Source organism: Hesperophylax consimilis, chromosome 2 (assembly GCF_061612785.1).
Source record: "Hesperophylax consimilis isolate HC1 chromosome 2, BYU_Hcon_1.0, whole genome shotgun sequence".
Classification (NCBI taxonomy): Eukaryota; Metazoa; Arthropoda; class Insecta; order Trichoptera; family Limnephilidae; genus Hesperophylax; species Hesperophylax consimilis.
In genome coordinates, this window is record NC_142837.1 from 28,208,692 (window position 1) to 28,226,887 (window position 18,196).

Here is an 18,196-nt window from a genome sequence, read left to right on the forward strand (position 1 = left end):
ACAGAAAGGGGCATTCTTGTGATGTGTCACAAAAAATGTATTTCAATCCATTATTCATAATTGTTATACCAGTTCTGTGTAATAACTCACTGTCTGAATAATAATGGTTAGTATGAATTTAATTCATAACATCACCCGTTTCCTACAATCAGCTAATTTAAATCTACAACGTGAGTTAAATTCAAATCTTGCAAATTCAATCAGTCGCCCCGCAAGGGAAAGCTACTCAATTACACATTAAATTGACGATCAATCCGATCCTTACATGAAAGTGGTCCACAGATTTCAATTACAGTCCGAAGATTGTTAAAGCGTTTCCCGCCCAGTTGACATGCCCATTCTGCGAGGAAGGAGAGTTAATCTAACGTTACCTAACCTAACTTAATCTACTAGTTTAGAAACCTCACCATACTAGATGTGATACATCAGCAATACGCCGCTTGGAGCAGTTTGCTAAAATTGCACTTATATTGTAACACTTGACACTTATTTATCGAAGTCTTACGAAATGTAATCATTAAAACTAAAATTACACAAATGCCGTAGAAATAACAGTTCAATGCTACTGCCCAGTTATAAAGTTACACAGTACATACATAATCTGAATACAAATTAAAATAAAATATATTAAAAAAACACGATACTAAAAGCAACCGTAAGAACGCCTTCGATTGAAATATTCAATTGTTTTAATGTACTAAATATAAAACAAATATGTATATGCCAAAAAATACTATTCAAAAATACAGAATCCTCTAACTAGATCGCGTATCCATCATACTAGATCAAATCAAAATTACATAAAGCAGGTTATTAAATCATTTTCGGACGGAAAATTCAAATTTATTTTGCAACAAAACTCCAAAAAATCCTTCCCCCAGATATAAAATGGATATAAAAGTTTAATGAGTACAAATCAAGAAATAAAATCTGGCTGTCGAAGTCGATGAAAAAACTATAAAAAAACACTAAAAACGACAGTTAAATGGACTTAAATAACTTTAGTCCGCCTCAGCCCAGTGAACCCCTAACGAGGAGGACTAAGAAGTATCCATTGAGTAGAGAATAAACAGATAAAGTGCCCTAATAACACACAGAGAGAAAACGAAGAAATTACTTATTAGCATTGCATAGTTAGGCTCTTCTCTTGCTATCCTGCATTACTTGCTTTCGTGACGTTCGTTATTTTATAAAAACTACATAATCAAATTCCAATCGTCTTTCCAGAATAACGTGTAACGCTATTGTTGGTTTTCCATTTATTTTGAACTGTCAGTCAGCTAATTATGAAATATAAGCTTAAAAAAGTTTAAAGTTTATTAATAAACAGTCAAGAAGCCGCGTAAGGGTTCAGTCAACGAGAATATAGTGTTTCGAATAAAAAAGCTGCAGAAATATTATTTCACAGGGATGTGAAAGTTTTGAAAAGCTTTCCTGTCACACATTTATTAGATTTTTAAACATGTTAATATTGTATTCATCGAGGAGCTTATTTTTTATGACGATTAAAATGGTCAAAATTTTTATAGCATCAAATTAAGGGCAGCCGTCATGTAAATATTTGCATTGCACAATAAAAATACAGAGGCTCTATGAAAATGCGGAGCGGCCGGGGGTTAGTATATTTTGGTTAAACCATTTATTTTTAATTATATAAATGAAACTATTTATTTTTACTCATTGACTTAAAATAAATATATAACTGAATCACTATTTAATGATTTATCTTATAACAGCAATTCATATTTAAGACTGACGTGAAAATGGTTAAGTTTATCAAAGGTATTGTATAGCATATTTTTGAAATGAGTACATTTTTTGAGTTTTCACGCGGTGCCCGTAGCAGCGAACAAAAGGTACTTCAAAGTCATACGATCTCTGGGTTGGAAGTCAACCAAGAAATGTCTTCTGTGTTCAAAACAATTTGAAGAACGTTTCGTCAACGTTTTGTTATATCTCTGCTTTACTTGCAGATTTAGTGTTGGAAACTCTTGTGAAAAGTAAAAGGTTCTTTTACTATAATTGCGTTTATTTACGTAAAATAAGTCTGGATTTCGCTACACTGTTCATTACTCGAGGGTTGGTAATTCCCTGTTCTAGAAGCTTGTTGTTTGGCAATGATATCCCACAGGCAATTGATACACTCTAGCGACATCTGTCGGACTCTGGAGTAAGCTTTATGACTGGTGCCATCTATCGCTTGAAAACCCAACTGATTACCAAACATTACAAAAACATTGAATTAAGTCGATGGACGAAGCAGTGCCCACAATACTATAAGTCAGTATATTATATTCTTTTAGGTTATGGAATAAGAATAAAAAAATACGCATTATGAAAAATTATGTATTCATGTTTTGAAAATTGGTTATTATTGCCTTAATATTTACTACAGAGTCCTAGGTTTGCCAGAAAAATTATTATACTTAAATACAGTATAGTGCGAACAAAAATGTGTTTAATTTAAATGAAAACTGTATATATCTTTCACCATAAAATATTTCATCACTTTTAGAACGACGCGATACCTCAAAATGAATTCGAGATGAAAATAGAAAGATACCCGATTCCCAGAATATTGAGCATCTGCGGATGAAAACTTATTCAAATATCGTGAATGCAATACAGTTTTCTTCGAAAGAAAATGATGGGTGGTGGATTACATCATATTTTGTGGTTTAAATTTCTTTTAAAATAGTGAGGGTATCATTATCTTTAATTTGATTTTAAAACATTATTGTGTTGTGTACTATTATAACTTATTTACTGTTAAGAACACATAAAAAAGAGGGTGGAGCTTTTAGGTACAAGGTACAATAATTTTCAAGATGAAAAACCGCACCAGATAATTTTGATCTCACGCAAGATTGCAAAAGTGAAGAATATATTTGTTAGCGACATATCATCATTCTGCAAGGAGCTGCCGTGAAAGACTAATCAAAAAGCTAAAGAAAACCAATATTTTTATACTTGGTTCAAAAATAAAAATGTAAAAACTTTTGAACACTCTTTTTAAACAATAAATATAAAACACGTCAGTGATTTATAGTTATTAATAAAGCAGGCTGAATTTTAACTGTTTTACTGTATATACCTCTAATGTACACGAATGGCTTCAGCAATAAACATTGATTCTGAACCGCTATGTACACAAGTGGCTTGTACACGAATGTAAACAAATGGCTTCGGAAATAAACATTGATTCTGAACCCATATCTAACAAAGAACATTACATATTTAACGATAATAATATAATTGACACTTGTATCAGACGGGGTGAGATACACAATACTGTAAAGTACCGAAGGTCCCGATCCGTGGTGGCGGAAGATGTCGTTCCTTCAGTGGCGTAGGGGAGGTGAACGAGCCGTCTTTGTAGCCGCTGTAGAGCTGGTCCAATCATTTGTCGCTTATCCTTGTTGCAGAGTCCAGGTCTGGTCCGAAGAGGTAGGAAAGTCCGAGGTCTAGGATGAGGCGAGGGTCAGAAGCAAAAGAAGGCGAGCAGAGGCAGAAGTCGGAGCGAGGTAGAGGGCAGAGCAGAGAGAGTTGTATAGCTGATAATGGTTGCTGGCGATCTGCCCTTTTCAGGGCCTTGTGCCTGTTTTATAGGGCGCGGGCAGTGGTCGAACGCTATCACTGACCCGGCGTTCAGGCACGATTCTCGGAATCGAGAACCGTGTGGAAACGCGATGACTGCGTACCGCCGGTCATTTTTCCGGCGCACGGCCGGTCGTTTCGGGCCGCGGTAGAACGCTACCACTGCCTTCCATTGTTTAGGCACGATTCTCAGAATCGCGCCCGTGTAGAACGTAATGACGGCGTACCGCCGGTCATTTTGTTACGTCATAACGGCGTACGGCCGATCGCTTCGGGCCGTGGCCGAACGTTTCTACGGCCCCTCTGTGTTTAGGCGCGATTCTCGGAATCGTGCTCGCGGGGAATGTAATGACGGCGTACCGCCGGTCATTTTTTCATGCCGTTATGTTTTCTGTATAATTCTATTCACTCTCAACTCTCTAACAACTCTACAATTCTCTGTCTGTTCAGACAAGCTCCGAGACGTTTCATTTATTTATTAACATGTTTACATACATTTTTACATTTTTAGTTGGCCGCGGTCGAGCCCAGAGCAGTATGTCGGACACAACACTATATATTTTTTACTAGAAAGATTTTAACATAAATTTTTTCTAGTTTTCTTTTTTACCAGCACAACTATTAAAAGTATTTCTAATTTACCCCTTACATTGCTATTATAATTGTTAATTTTGTCACTACACTATTATCATTAATTAATGTGAAACAAAAAATCAAAAAATGGAAAACCTCGCAAATTTACTAAACAACACAACTCCAATCTCACGAACTTAATGATTCTAATGTAGTACGTCAATTAGTATTTAGTTGATTCTACCGTTAAGATATTCTCTATGAATATCGTGAGTATAAACATAAAAAATATAAAACTCTTAATTATTTGCACCTACCTTGCCTCAGATTTCGATGTAATTGTTTTGAGCCAATGCTGAATTCAAGAAAATGAATCCATAAAATGATAAAAAAACTACAATCACTATAAAACACTACGTATCAAAATTCAAAATGATAGGGTTGTATACATTAAAAATTATATTACATATACAGTCAAAGAGGTAACAATTAAAAACCTAAACTGTCTTCAACTTTAATTTTACAATCATATACATTCGGATCTCCTAATATACATTATATCATCACCTTGTTTATACATTCACTACATGGAATTCTAACAAACATAGACCATTCTCAAAACATCTAAATAATTGGGGATCTTAACTTAAATACGAGTATCATCAACAAAATGCATCCTAAAACAAACGAATACCTAAATTCAAGAATAAAATAACTCTATAAGGATATATACCAGCAGATGTCACCACTCCAACAAGAAACAGAATGAAACACTAGTACTGTATAGATCAGGGCTTCCCTAACTGTGAGTCGCGACGCCCCGGGGCGCCGCGGGATCATCCCAGGGGCATCATGAGGCAATCTTTATAGCGTCTTCCACACGCACACTTCGGAGCGACTGAGTCCCGCGCCACTTCACACCGCCGCGCATCTGGAGCAATATGACTGGGTTAGAAACCCTTTCCAGTCGACCTCACCATCAACACTTTCGACAGCAGAAGAAGAACAGTTAATAGAATTGTCCTGTGACTCCAGCCTTAAGCTGCAATATAATAAGGATAAACCACTTGAATTTTGGAGCTCAGTTTATCAAGAATATCATTCCATCAGCACTGCAGCGTTAAGGGTTTTATTACCGTTTGCGACATCATACTTGTGTGAGACAGGTTTCTCTGCAGTTGCAGTAATTACGAATAAGTACAGATCAAAAATAAATTTAGAGACAGAGACGAGAGTGGCGATTTCGAAACTTCAACCTCGTTTTGAGAAACTATGCTCAGAAAAGCAAGCACATCCTTCTCATTAATGCCAAAGAAAAAAATTGTTTTTTTTTTCTTTTTTGTTTGTTTGCTTCCATTTTTGTTTTTATGTTGTGTTCTTTATTTTCTAATAAAAAAATATAGATACTATTTGGAGTTTTTCTGACAAATTGTTATTAGGTAACGTACCCATACTACGTGACCCGTTCAGGGGGGGAGGGGCTTCAAAATACTACGCTTGGTACAAATGAGCGGCGGAGGGCTTAGATTTTTAGTCACCGGTGGGGGGGGGGGGGGGCGTCGCAAAAATATATAAACTTTCCAAGCGCGTCACAGTTGAAAAAAGTTTGGGAAGCCCTGGTATAGATCATATCTTTTGATTAAACTGAGACCCGATATAAAATTCTGTCTCTCTTTTTACTATTCTTGTTCTACATTGGATAAACATGTATTCTTTAAAAAAGTTCGTCCCCTTTCAAGTGAAAGTGAACCAGTTATTTTAAAGAACGAATATTTTGTAGTAAGTATGGGCTATCAATATGGTTATGAAGTATCTTATAGAGCATCAATAGGTCTCTGATATCACTGCGTTGTTCAAGAGATTTAAGGTTTATAGGGACATAGTATTCATCATTTTGCACGCGATAAGAGACATATTTGATAAACTTTTTCTGAACTCTTTCTAGATGTGCTTTATAAGTAGAACAATGAGGGTTCCACACTGTTGAAGCGTACTCCAGGTGGCTTCTGACGTAAGATATGTAAAGAATCTTAAAAGTTTGTGGATTTTTGAAAACTGAACTTACTCTAAGTATAAATCCCAACATTTTCAAAGCCTTCGATGTGATTTGCTCGACGTGAGATTGAAACATAAGCTTACTGTCTAATAGAACTCCAAGATCTCTTATTACATTTACCCTGTTTAAAATATTGTTCTTAATTAAGTATGGATATAATAGTGTGTTTTTCTTTTGAGAAAAAGAGATGACGCTACATTTATCTGCATTCAGAAGAAGACGATTTTCTAGACAATATACACTAACCAGAGAGTTCAGATCATTCTGGAGCTCCATACAATCCCTCTCAGACTTAATTATTTTGACAATCTTTTTGTCATCCGCATATAGATACAGCTGAGAGTTATGGAGTTATGGAGAGTTATGACTAATCGTTCGGTCTGTTAGTATATTATTTATTGTAGTATATTGTATGATTTATTATTATTATTTTGTACAAAATATTATTTTCCTATTTCTAATATTATAATTTAAATCATGTAAGACTACAATAATAAAGGCTAGTATGATAGTTGAGAAAATCACCAAAATTGTAAATTTATAATGTTTCAAGAAACAAGATGTTTTATTTAATTTCATTTGTCGTCATTTAAATAAATTAATCTCAATAGAGTCCATTTTATTTTTATACGTAATATTATGTACCGGGGGGGTCAGACTTTCCAGGAGTGACGAATATGTGAAACCATTCCTCCCACTGCTTTGCAAGGTGGTGGGTCGATGATAGGTCCTTCAACCGGCCTCTCCTTATAAGGCACACCACGCATTTGGCGGCGGTGAAAACTTAGTGGAAGAAAGTTGGTAAAATAGGGTGAGAAAACCAAATAACTCTATAAAACAGTTATTGACGGTACCCAGTGAAATAGGATGGGAAAACCAAAGAACTCTAAAAAACAGTTAGGGACGGTATCTGGTGAAATAAGATGGGAAAACCAAAGAACTCTAAAAAACAGTTAGAGACGGTATCTGGTGAAATAAGATGGGAAAACCAAATAACTCTAAAAAACAGTTAGGGACGGTATCTGGTGAAATAAGATGGGAAAACCAAAGAACTCTAAAAAACAGTTAGGACGGGTTGTTTCGGAGAATTTGAACAATTCATCAAATTTCAACGCTCATTTTCAAGTTCTGTGAATGATTTTTTCAAGTTCTGTTTTTATTTCAGTTTTGTCAAGCAACTAGCCTATAATGATATAATACCAGAACTTGAATAGAACTTTCACAGAACCCGAAAAAGAACGTTGAAATTTGTTGAATTGTTCAAATTCTCCGAAACAACCCCTCCTTAGAGACGGTATCTGGTGAAATAAGATGGGAAAACCAAAGAACTCTAAAAACAGTTAGGGACGGTATCTGGTGAAATAAGATGGGAAAATCAAAGAACTCTAAAAAACAGTTAGGGACGGTATCTGGTGAAATAAGATGGGAAAACCAAAGAACTCTAAAAAACAGTTAGGGACGGTACCTGGTGGATAGCATCTGTGAAAGTGGGCTTTAAGCAACCTAAGTTAGTGAAAACTGGGTGGAAGAAACATTGAAAATACATTTAAACGTTGAAATAGGATGGGAGAAAAAAGGAAATTCGTAGTGAATGAAAACCAAGCACCAAATTAATAAGCAACGAAGAGACGTATTCTTGTCCTGTGCTACGGTACCTACTATGAGTATGACAAAGGAAGGCTTAACCAATCAATAAATGAACCATTTCAATTATGTATCAAATAAGGAAATGTTAGGCAAACAAATACATCTTTACGCGTCAGAATATTCATTATCGATCAAGAAAAAGTATATGTATTTATAGAGAACCTTTATCTACGTACATAGGTATTACTTAAATATTCATTTGATAAAGTCATTATTCACTTATATTCATGATTAAATGAACAAATGCTCTACATTAAATGTAACGGTAGCGTATTTATAGAAGTTTGCCCCAATCAATAATTTAATTTCAAATAGTAGTAACTGGGTAAGACATATTTAAATTGCTAGTATAAATTACGATTAATGCTTAAATTTTGTTTCCCTGTGTAGTGAATAGAATATCCATCTGATTATGAAGCGCACTCGAAGTGAAATAACACAAAAATGTTCTTGGTTATTATTACAATTTCACTAAGTCATTAATAATTGGATTTAATTATGATATCGAATTTCAGTTAAGTAACTTTATGGACAAGGATAAAACTAATTAAAATTGTCAAAAAAATACCAAGGTTTCACTTACATTTCAGGGGTGTTTTAATTTACAAAAATTAAGTGTAAAAATTGCTCCTTCAAACAGTGGCAGTTCCTAATAGCAACGCTCTGATTTCATACAAAAACAATCTTTAACTCGCAAATCGATAGGCGGTTTACAAGGATGATGCTCTTAACAGTTAGATCTGCGGTTTTACTTGTACAGTAAGGAATTTCACTGAAAAATATTGTGGTATAAGAACACAAATTCATTTAGACCAACAAACAACGTTAATTCTGAATATATAAGTATTATTATATAAAATTACAATAAGAATTCGTAAGACACTCAAATGCCCTGTAATTGGGTTAATGTAACTGTAACTGGTTCTGATAACACTTAAACAGTTACCTCACGGATCGGCCGGCCGCGTGCATTAAAAATGCGCCGCGTATACTCGCACACGAGTCATTACTGCGGTTTACAAATTATTTTAAAAGAATTCACGATTTACTATTATTACTTAATACTTAAATTGTGTACTTTGAATTGAAAGAGGTGGGATTGGGAGCGAATTTGAGTAATCTTAAAGTATGTTGCCTGTTATATGCTGATGATGCGGTGCTGATTGCTAATAGTATGGATGATCTGCAGTCTCTCGTGTCTAGGATGAACGAAGTATGCGTGAAGAATGAGTTAATGATGAATGTAAGTAAGTCTAAAGTAATGGTGTTTGAAAGAGAAAGTACGAAAACAGTGTGCAATATAGCTGTGAATGAGGAATACTTGGGGCAGGTGGATGAATTTGTGTATTTAGGAAGCATGTTTACGAGAGATGGGAAGGCTGACAGAGATATTGAAAGAAGAATAAATGCAGGTAACTCCATTAATGGAGGACTGAACGCAGTTGGCGCTAACAAAAAATTGTAGGTACCAGCACTCCATTGTGGACTGCTGGTACCTACCCTGATGTATGGAAGTGAGGCATGGAACTGGCAAAGAAAGGATGAAAGTAGATTGAATGCTGTTGAAATGAGATCCCTGAGGCGTATGTGTGGTAAAACCATGTATGATCGTGTGAGGAATGTGGATATCCGCAAAGAGTGCAAGGCTGATGTAAGCGTAATGAGTAAGATCAAGAAAGGGACGCTTAGATGGTTTGGGCATGTAGAGCGAATGAGCGAAGAAAGGAGTGTAAGGAGAATATACGATGCAAATTTGAATGGTAGCAGAAGTCGGGGACGCCCGAGGAAGACATGGCACGACCAAGTGAATCGGATACTTGAGTCGGGCCATGTCAAGAGTCAGAACAATAGAAGGGTATGTATGAGACGATGTATGAATGAGAATGAGGCAAGGAGTGTGTGCCAAGACCGAGTTGTTTGGCGGTCCATCCTCTCTGCCTACCCCTGCGGGGAAACGGCGTGATGGTTAGTTAGTGTATTTTTTTGTTTTCATGCCGACCCGAGTTGGGTTGACCTTGCTGTTTAAACCGAGGTAAGTATGACGTCACGCGTACCCCGTTATTCTAACATTCACAAATAATAAAAAAATTGCATTTTCTTATTCTTTCAAATATTTGATTTCTATTGGGTGAACGTGTATTGTGTGACTAAGGTACAGTACTAATACTAATTGACCATCAAATATCTCAATTTCAACGAAATTGAAGATAGGCGGTGTTGCACTCCGACCGACGACATTATTGTTTCCTTTAAACAAGAGCACAATTGGCAGCAAAGTAGGAATATGACGAATACCTGTAATAACTTCAAATTATTCCAGGAGTGTTTTTCCACTCAATCACTCTAATAAGTCCATCAATATTCGTTAGGGCCTCCGCTCAAGCGTTACCGGGCGGCATGCAGAGCGGGCGGTGGTGGAAAGGCACGACGAGAGAACATCGCACCTTGTATGCACCCCGATTACATTTTCTTGGAAGAGTTCGCGTGATAAGACTTGGAACGGTAAAAAGGGCTTCCTTACATTAGGAGCTTCAAAGTGCAGTTGTATTATTAAAAACAAAAAAACTTTAACAGTACTTTATAATGTTGTGCAATTTAATACTTTCTTTAATATTTATAATGTGTCTGAATAGTTCACAGAATTTTAACGATTCATCAAATTTAAAAGTTAAAAATCTAGTTCTGTGATAGTTCTATTCAAGTTATTTTTATATATCATCATGGGCCGGTTGTCTCAAAGTACTTGAATAGTAACAGATCTTAAATAAGAATTTGTTCGAATTCTTTGGAAGAATCCGTCAATAATAATGCCAAACTGGAATACAAGCCATGATAATTATTCCCGTTTATTTACAATAAAGATAGAAGAAAAACATTAATTTGTCATTGATACATAATCTTAACATGTATTTGAAAATGAAAGAAAATAATGTATGTTAGTTGCAAGTTTCCAGTTTTAAGCCGTAGTTGTTAGTCATATAGAAGTATTATGTATTAAAATCCACTCGGTCATAAATAAGTATGTGATTGTTGTAAGTCACTAGCTATCACATTAGTTTCTAGGAATAAGTCTTAAGTCAGTGGCGGCTCGAGCACTTCTTCGATGGTGGGGATCGACATTTTTTATATACTGTAGTTTACTGAAATCTTACTACCCGGAGAATATAATATAAAATTTTGTAACAAAAACGTTTATGACTCGCCATGACTGAACAATTGATATTTATATAGGTATGAACCAATTTATAATATACAGGGTTTTCAAATAAGAGGTGTTATTTTGAATAGCTCGCTATTTCGGTAGATGTTACTTTTGAAGCTGTCATCAAATGCAAATCATCTTGAGTGATGAGGCCCATTTCCACCTCGGTGGCTTCGTCAACAAGCAAAATTGTCGCATCTGGGAAGAGTTATTGTTGAAAAGCCTCTCTATCCTCAACGTGTGGTTTATGGTCCGGCGGAGTCATTTGACCTTATTTTTTCGAAAATGAGGCTGGAGCATCAGTTACGGTGAATGGATTGCGCTATTGAGAGATGATTAATGATTTTTTAAGGGCAGAATTGGATGGTATTGATCTGGACAACGTTTACTTTCAAATAATAATAAATAAAAAATAAAAAAACAGAGGTATTTAATTTTTGTAAGGTATTCATTTAAGGTGTAGTGACATTTGTTTAAAAGAAATGTTTTTAATGATGATTTAAATTTAAGTATGTCGGTTATTTGTTTGATGCTACGTGGAAGGTTATTATATACTTTAATTGCTTTTATGTTAATAGAATTTATTCATTTTGATGTAGACAAGATATCGAATGTTATTTTTTCCTAAGCAGGTTTTGGGGATATCTGGAGGGTCTGTCCCAAAGATATTAGAATAACGAGATATGCTATGTTGGCCGCCGGACCGTAGCCGGAGTACTACCTAATTAGGGTACTTTGAACGGTATCGGGACGTGTACGCACAGAAATCTGTTCTATGTATTAGTGCGGATACCTTAGCGTAAGCGAAGGTTTGCAGTAGTATTGGTGAACAAAACCGGCGACACTCGGCCAAACAATTCCACACAGTATGAACTGCTCATAGCACATCTCGTTCTTCTAATATCTTTGGTCTGTCCCCATTGTACCCCCTACGGAAGAACGCCACTGGTCTTAGTTATATATTACCAGTTATAAATTTATGCCGTAAGTTATAAATTTTAAGTCGAAGCGATAAGTTGTAGGTTAAATAAATGCAAATTTAAAGCTCTTTTGAGGTGATTTTCCCACAACAACTGTGTTATAGAAATCATCCTATAACTATGAATTGTCATTGTACTGACATCTGAAGAGATAAACTGACATAATAGTGTTATTAATGTTTCTAGTGTGCCCAAAGTAAGGTCAAATATTCCTCACTTTAGGTGAAAATAATAAAAAAAAATCTAATGTTGAAGTCGTATCTTTTTCACCGGACCAGATAGGCCAAGGTGTCGAAATTAGGTGTGACAATAATTTTGTTTTTCCCATTCTCAGTGGCGGTCTTTTGGTGTGATTGTAGAAAGAATCTCTTAAGATTGTAGGCTTTGTATTTATTTATGTTTTTCATCTATTAATTATTTAATCATTCATAGATGTATTTATTTAGTAACTTCCTAATTTACTTATTATTTATGAGTATTTACTGTTCATTGTCTGTATTAAATTAAAATTTAAAGATTATTGTGAACGGCATTAATTTTTGTTTGGTGTAAATAGTCTATTTATAAAAAATATAACCGAACTAGAAAACAAAATATTAAGTTATTTGGAAAACAGAGAAATATTTTTAAGATTCGCCAAAATTTAAATTAGGACAGAAAGATTACAGAAAAAAGTGCTTCATAATAAGCGTGTAACAGAAATAAAATTATTGTTTCCCAAGCATAAAGGCAGACATTAAAAACTCAACTTCTTCTAAGTGTGATAATTTTGGAACCCACCTATCTCGTAAAAAGGTAATTCAGACATTTTATAACGACGAAAAGTTTTTAATAGTTCCAAACTGTACTGAGCACTGAATAGCCGAGACGTGCTTTCGTTCAGAAATATCTAAGATCTATTCGTATATTTAGAATGAATAAGTCGATGTATGTATTCGATGTATGATACACATTTTAGTTTAATCACATAATACGTCAAATCCGGTCAAGAAATAAAGAAAAAAATTGTGGCCAAAATTTTTTATTTTTATTTCGTTGGTGGAATTCCATTATAATATTGAAACAATTTAAAACTTTTTCAATTTATTTTATATTTTGACAGTGACCAGTTTCAGCTTATCATAGACATCTTCATGTGATCCGACATTAGGTCTGATCTGACCAGCCTTGTTTTAAAATATAATTTTACAACCTTTTGTTCAAATTGTGTTGTGATTTTGGGAGTTTTTTTTCACTTCTATATTCAATCAGAAGGCTTTATTTTATAATTGGAATAACAAGAAAAACGATTAAAAAGTAGTGACCGGATAACTCATCAAATTGACAATTCAAAAATAATTTTAAAAGTATTATAGAGTCATAAATGTCATGAAACAAAACATGGTTACGATGGTTACGTAGGTAAGATTTATGTTTGTTTTTTTCTGCCACTTTTCAAGTCATAACTTTAGATGAAAGGTGTGATGAATTGAGAATGAATACCTTTTTAAGGTGTGATAAATTGTCACTGTATTGAGTTATCATGAAAATGAATAAGTATACATTAAGCAGTCAATGAAATTTTACCACGCGGTGATTGAATAACTAAAAAGAAGCTTAAAAAAAAGTGGCCAAATACTATTTTTATTAAATTGAATTGAGCTTTGGATGTGACCGAAGCTTTTCAGCCGTTTCCTTATGGGGTGCTTCCGCGATATTTCACGAAGTTAAAAATAATCGATAGTTTGAGAAAGTAGGCTTGTTGGTTTATTGCCAGTAGCTGTTCATGGGAAATGTTTATAAACTACATCCACCACACCGGAGCTAGGCCCACAGGGCCATAGGTCTAGCGGACCTTTAACGAATGAATTATGTGGTTTCCTGATAAACTTTTAGAAAATTTAGATTTAGATGTCAGAATACGTGTTATTATATATTTTGTAATAGAATAACATTAATTTGAAGAGCTTCTAAAATAAAATATAATAAAATAGCAAAAGCAAGAACCTCAAGGACATTTAAGCAATCTATAAATTCTGTTCAATTAGAATTCAAGCGGATGAACCAACTTTCACCAATCGTTCGTTCACCAATTATGTTCGATACACTACCTTACTAACCTTAGTATGTTATTAGGAACGAGAAGCTGAAGCCGCTCATAGATGAGATGAACTACTGGTTTGAAGCGGGATGAAGGCTTCGGATGGATGGGCTTCGTAGGCCAGAGAATTCTCGAAGAAAATTATGAATCTAAGTAAATATCAGACCAGTTATCGGGAGGGGTGGATAGAGAGGATTGACCGCCACAAAAATCTCTCTCGGCACATCCTCCTTTCTTCATTCACAAAGTTGTTTAATTCCCTTAATCGTGCTATGTAGTTTTATACATTTTCTCTTTACACTCCCTTCTCTAATCATTCGCGGTACATGTCCAAACCATAATTTCTTAATCTTATCCCTACGGCATTGCATTATATAATAATGTTTATGTATATGTGATAAATCACGTTATGATACGAGTTTATCCATACCAAACCATGTAATTACCGGTAACCATGTAATTTTTTTGTTTCAATAAAAAATTTTGTAACCTACAAAAATTCGGTACACTTACTTTCTGGATACGCCTCGTATCATAACGTGATTTATCACATAAACCTAAACATTATGTATCACAAAAAAATATATTCTATTTTGTTAAAAAACCTACTATAGTGAAAATCTTTGCCGACTGTTAGCATTGAATTATATTTTAAGATACATAGACTATAAATTAGATATTGAAACGTAGAAATGGACACATACGTGAGGGTAACATATTTAAAAAATAATCTTTACTCGTGTCTTAGATAGAATCTAGGGTATTTGTAAATTCATCGCCCATAATAAACATTTCTATTGTTGCTATTTCATGTGAAAACCTGTAAAATTGCGTCAACTTAATTACCACGTTGAGTGCCAAAAAATTAAGCCACTTTGTAATAAAATGATTATCTCAACACGCGTTGGACGCCATTGTAACAGAAAGGTTATAACATGACTCGATAATACACTACTTGTACCAAGATTCATTTTATAACAACAAATACCAATGTGTGAGGTAGGTGTGAGATAAGTAGTATTAAAATAACTTGAGAATGACACAAGATATCATTTATTTTCAAATAACGAAACATCGATTATTTAAGTTATTAATTATAATTAAATTTAACCAGAACATGAGACTCATAATTTAGGATTGATATCTCAGGGTGTGTGCAGTGATCGAAGATTTACTTGCACAGTTGGAATTAAAATGTAAGCACTTTTATAAGTAATAGTGACAAAGGAATACAACGATTATAATCTGATGTGTTTCATAGAAAGGCGCCATACAATTCAAATATCGAAACTGTAAAATTAATAACGAATAACGTGATGTCCGGCGATAACATCAGCTAGCTAAACAGGAACAATATGTCCGCAAGATTCCTACCATAATGTCGCCTGGAGCAATCGCTCCAGTCCCTCCAGATGAATGTGTTTCCTTTCCCGCTGTCCATTTGGTACTGAATCCTCCGTGACCGTCAGTGGCGCTGCTGACTCCGATCTACCATAGACGGCAATCCCATAGACAGGTAGGCGATCCGAAGATAGAGTTATGGATAAATTAACCATAAATGTGGCGGGGCGAAAGTGAACTGCAACAAACCATAAAAGGCGTTAATAAATGAATAAAAAATTAAGCATATTTAAGTGAAAAAACACACACTTCCAAATTATAATGGAAAATAACTTTAATTTAATAAGAATTGTGTTCTGTGAATTTTGGGCTGAGAACTTTTCCCTCCGTGAATTGCGGGCGATGAACTTTCCCTCGGTGAATTGTGCGCGGTGAACTTTCCCTGGATGAATTTTATTAGTGCCAGAATCTGTGTTTGCGTAATACTTTTACAACATTAATATTTAGTTTTAAATTCGTGAAGCTTTTTGCTTGAAAATAAACACAAATATCTAACGTATAAATCAATGCCAGATGAACAACTCTGTGATCTCTCACAGTAGGCAGATGGGTTTCAGCGCCACACCTCGCCAAACTCACATATCTCCAGTTTTTCCAGCTTATTTCCCTTCTCAGCCATTAATTTCAAGCCCGGGAAAGCTGCATAGCGCTGCCTGACTGCATATATTAACTATGGCCGGCCATTATTGTCTCGCATAACTTTAATGAAACGTGTGCCATTATTTCGTGAAGATTCATATGGTGAACAATAGTCCAATTTAGGTACTAAATTTAACAGGTAAATAGTTATTGTAATGTAGCCGATTTCTCTATGAATTAATAATGGGTATCAAGTTAAAAAATAATGTCTATCTAATCATATTTTTCCGAAATAAGGATATTGGTAATTTTTAAATTAACTCTCATTTTTGACATGTATTATTTACGTTTCCATTATAATGTTAAAATAGATAAACAATATTTATAAAATTATAATGACTTATTTTTGGGGTATTATGCCGTATTGCGCTACCTCCTTCTTTAGCCAACGTTTCGGACAACATTAAAGTGTCCATCATCAGGGCAGATGTGTAATGGAATAGAAGGCGGTAGCGCGACATGGCATAATACCCCAAAAATAAATCACAATAATACTGGTCTTGAAAATATTTAAAAAAATTCGAACGAAACATACGGAAAAAAATAGTTACGGCCACGAACTAATAGTTTTATTTTCGATATTATATTATTGAATATTAACTATTACCTAATATTAAATTAATAAACATAATACTAACAAATCTAAGCAAAACATGATACAGAACAAGACACAGCAAATAAAAAGATAACGGTCACAACTAGGAATCGAACCCACGACCTATTGTTTTACCAGGACAGCGTCTAAACCACTCTAAAGATAGAAAGGTACTATGAGATCGAAAAATATGAAGTTTAATAACTAAGTCCCAATGGTCGAGTGGTTAAGAAGCTGTCCCGCTAGATAGAGATCCCGGGTTCGATTCCTAGTTGCGGCCGTTATCTTTTTATTATTAAATGTCTTGTTCTGTTTCATGTTTACTCTTCACTATTAGTATTATCTACTACTTCAATACTAATAAAATCACTTATTCTATGGATTACTTTTTGCCTGCCAGTTTTACTTATAATTAAGAGGAAGCTATAAGCCAAAAATGCGTATATTCTTGGTATCTATACCTTATATCCTAGGTAATAGGCATTACAATCGCTTAACAAACAGAGTCTAGAAACGTTCCATTTCAAGCAAAAAACTGTTTTTTATTTATTTTGTAAATAATTTTATAAGAAAGCAAAAAAATTAATCAAATGAAACTGTTACAGATATAAGGTATAATACAGTATTTAAAAAAAAATTGTTTCCTTTTTGCGTTCATACTTTTCTATCGAAAAAAAAAAATTTTTAGTAGTTTGCATTTATATTTTTTATTGAGTAATTTATTTGTATTCTACTTAAGCGAAGCGATAGGAAAACCTTCAATTTATCTAAAGCATATTTTTTGGTATTCATAATGTACACCAATTCGTTATAAAGATTAATCAAAATAGTGATTTGCTGAAAGTGGAGAAAATTTGCACATTAAGGCATTGATGTACTATGTTAAAATAATTTTGAAATGCTTTGACGTGGTGTATCAGACGTATTAAAGATAATGGAAATTATAAAACTTATATTGTTTCATTAGTAAACATTTAAATTTCAAAGATTAATCTAGCTAAGTACCCACGACCCCGTTCACCAACAACAGTATTTTTTAAGCAAGTATGGTTTTTAAGAACGCAGCTTTTTTGCTAACAATATTTTTACTATACGGAAGTTTGGTAGTTTTATATTTTTATTGATTTATTTGAATTTTTAGTTAAAAATATAATATTTATAGTTTTAAATATGTTGATAAAATTCCATGTACAAAAGGGTGTTGCATTTATTCTTATAATCTGTAACGTAAGTAAGTAATTAATATAAATTTATTTTAAAAAGATTTTAAAAAATTGAACAATGTTTAATATTTCTATTTTTGAGACCGATAATTCGTGGTGGAATTCCATTATAATATATTATAATAAAACAAATAAAAAACTTTATTCCACTTAATTTTATTTTGACCGTAACCGGTTTCAGCTCGTCAAAGCCATCAGTCTGA